Source organism: Gossypium hirsutum, chromosome A05 (assembly GCF_007990345.1).
Source record: "Gossypium hirsutum isolate 1008001.06 chromosome A05, Gossypium_hirsutum_v2.1, whole genome shotgun sequence".
In the NCBI taxonomy this organism is placed as follows: domain Eukaryota; kingdom Viridiplantae; phylum Streptophyta; class Magnoliopsida; order Malvales; family Malvaceae; genus Gossypium; species Gossypium hirsutum.
This window is the reverse complement of record NC_053428.1, coordinates 25398541-25401997: the sequence shown is the minus strand read 5'-3', so window position 1 is coordinate 25401997 and position 3457 is coordinate 25398541.

Here is a 3457-nt window from a genome sequence, read left to right as displayed (position 1 = left end):
GAGCAAATATTCCATCCATCCCGTTATATTTCAAAGTATAAATTGAAGAAAACAAGATTAAATGATGTTAGCTTAAAGACCAACTCCCATTATTGTAACAAAAAGCATCATTTCTGAGAATGACAAGAAATATATAAAAGATTGGTGAAAGATAAAAAGGTTAAAATGAGATTTAACCTTGTAATAGTCAAAGTAGTTTGTTGTGGGATTTCAGTTGGGTTTTTTTTCTCTAATTTTATATCTATAAATGCAGAAATTGGGTGTAGTTGGGACGATGGGCCGGTTTGCTTATTGTATTGGGAAGGTGAGAGGGGAAAGGCATAGGTAATGTCATGGTTTTCAATACAAGGACGTCCCAAGAAAATGAAGGTTTGGCTGTTCAAGTAACTGAAATCCATTTACTTTTCGAAAGCTATTTCAGACCCTTCTATTTATAAGGAAATTAATTAATGTTATTTTTGGAAATATGAATATTAAAATCTAGATTTGGATTTTTCTTGTTTTATAAATTATAAAAATGAAATGCATACATAATGAATAAATTATTTGTTCCCAATTTTGTTATATATCCCTACTTGATCAAAAAGGGGTTCACCAAACATGCTTGCCAGTCGCAACCTTGCCCATGGACGACATCTCGCTAGCACATGTATGGCTAACACATGAAGCACCTCTAATCTACCTCATTAAAGACAAGTGTTGAGCCTCTTCCTCACATGAAGTACACGTGGAACTTCACTAATTCCACATCAATCTCGTCATTGCCTAGTTAGGAAGGTTATCATGTCTCTCAAGGAATTGACCACAATAAGACCAAAATGGACATGTGTCGAACCCTGAGGACAAAGGACGAATCAAGTCATCTATAAATACATTTCCTTGACCTTAAGGAGGTTTCTTCTTCAATCTCTTTCTCTTATGCTCTTCCCTTGCTCAATCTTCCTTTTGAGTGGCTTTCAGCACATCACCACCATGCAAATCACCATTTTCCTTATCCTTCATATTTTCACTCTCAACCAATGTTTTAAAAACTAGATCAATGGTCAAATCAGTCAGACTACAGTTTTCGATTCAATGGTTCGACCATTGATCAACAATAATTAAAAATCATAAAATTTTAAAAAATTATAATTTTTTTTCAATTGATAGTTTTTTTATCCCATTTTGGGTTTTTTTTACCGGTTTCGAGTGATTTGCTTAGAGATTGGTTCAATCCCTTTGTTTGGACTAGTATACTAATCAATTTTCAGTCTATTTAGTTGAACCAGCTGATCTGGTTCTAACAACACTATCTTCAACAATTTAACGTAGCCAGCATGGACGACATAACTCCTGAAGAGAAACATCCCTGAGAATCCTAGTTCTACAACCAATCTTAGCACACAACTTTCCACACTGGACAATCCAGAAACCCTCAACTAGCTACACGTCCTTACAACCCTAACAGTGATGCGTATGAAAATTTGTACCTTCAACAACCTAGGTACCACAATCTGTTACCCCTCACCTAATACACGACCAATGTCAACCTTCTATGAACAAACAACCCAAAACCCTAACTTTTCCTCCTAACATTTCATGAAGCTACAAGAACAAATGAGAGCTTTGAGAAGTCAGATGATGCAATAGAAGTTGAGAAATAAATAATAATATTATCAGTACTAAAAAGCATCTCCATCAGAATACTAAAATGATGAAAGAGCTAAGAGTAGGCTAAAACCCACCACCCGTAAATTTTGTGACAACATGATAAGGTTGTCATTTCACTTAATTTACAAGGCTAGAATCATAATAAGTGCTCGCAATACTAACCAAACTTGATCTTTCCATAATAGCAACGTCAAGCTTGATATAAAGAAATGGAAGTGCTAAGCTAAGATATTCAGGCTTTAAGGCTTGACACTGAAGACATGTATTGGGGTTCTTACTCCAACAATCCCCTTGCCTTGAAATAGTAGTTGTAGACCTACCAAAATACTTTAAATTCCCTAAGGAAATTTATGAGGGGGATAAAAACTTGGTTAAACACTGATTACATGAATATTTTGGGAGCTTTTAATGCCTTTAAGTGTAGGCCCTTTGCCACTACTTTGAGTAGAAATGTAAAAAAATTGGTACTTTTCTCTCCTAGAAGGTTCCATTTGTTGGAACATTTTCAAAATGTTTATAATATTCCAATAGTTATAATTGAAAAGTTATAAGTGGTCTAAAAGTTATGTCACTTATTTGTTAACCAAGAGTTGTATCTATTCATAATGATGAGTTGTCTTTTGTTACCAAAAGATATATCACTTAATTAATAATAAATGGTCATAATTATTCAAGTAGATATCTATTGAATAATTATATTTATTGCTAAAAGATGTGACAATCTATTTGAATAATTATATCTTTATAAAGAAATATGAGAATTCCTATAAATAAAAATCAAATTTTATTTGTTTGACACACCAAAACATATAAATTCTTTATAGAACTTGATGTAGCTTTGCTTTGTTTAATGCTTAGTGAACTGCTTCCGTCAATGCAAAATGTAGACAGTCATTGGGCTTCATTGTATTCTCAAGGTTGTTAATAACTTTTTTGCACATCAATATATAGGTGGGGATAAATAGAGCCTTAAAGAAAGTGGAATTGATACACGCCTTGAAGCCTTCTTTAATTTATCATAAGTTCATTTTTATCCTTACGCATTAACATTATTCACATATTTGAGCAACTGGGTTTCCAATTTTTAGGTCTCTTTCGTGCATACAAAACTATCTTGAAACACCACTAGCCTACTGGCTATCAGGCAACAACTCAATAAGCCCTTGTGTGATTATATTAAATGTTTTAATTTTGTGACCGTGGGTAATAGGGATTTGACAAATCAATGGGTATAGAAGCCTTTATAAAAAGAGTAAGTCTTGAGCATTTGAAAATGTTCTCGCAAAAAATAAGCTTAAACACCTCATTAATTTGTATGACAAGGCTCGGAAATACAAAAAAACAAATGAGATGAACTTGTCCAACATAGAGTTTGATTTTAGGTATTTTGGCGCCCATGCCAGAGATTAGACCACCTTTCCCCTAGGCAACCTTCCAATCGAGATCAACATAGAATGCCCCTTAGTTTGCGAGTAAACTTGGGGGAAGGGGCAGTATCGTTTCGCTCTCCTAATTCGTTGAGGAATATTGCATCCCATTTTGAGTTATATGATGAAAGAAGACGACAAACATCATTTAACAAATTTTCTAGTTATACTCCATTGAATTCATCACGAGTACACATTTGAAGCCAATTTCAAGATTATGGTATTCTTGAGATATTACCACAGATGAAGCCTAACAGATATCGAGGTCAATCAGCCCAAAGATGTCAATTTCACGATGATGTAGGCCACAAATTTGCAGATTGTATTTTATTAAAAGATGCTATAGAGGAAGTTGTTAGGCGAGAGGTCAACTTAAACAA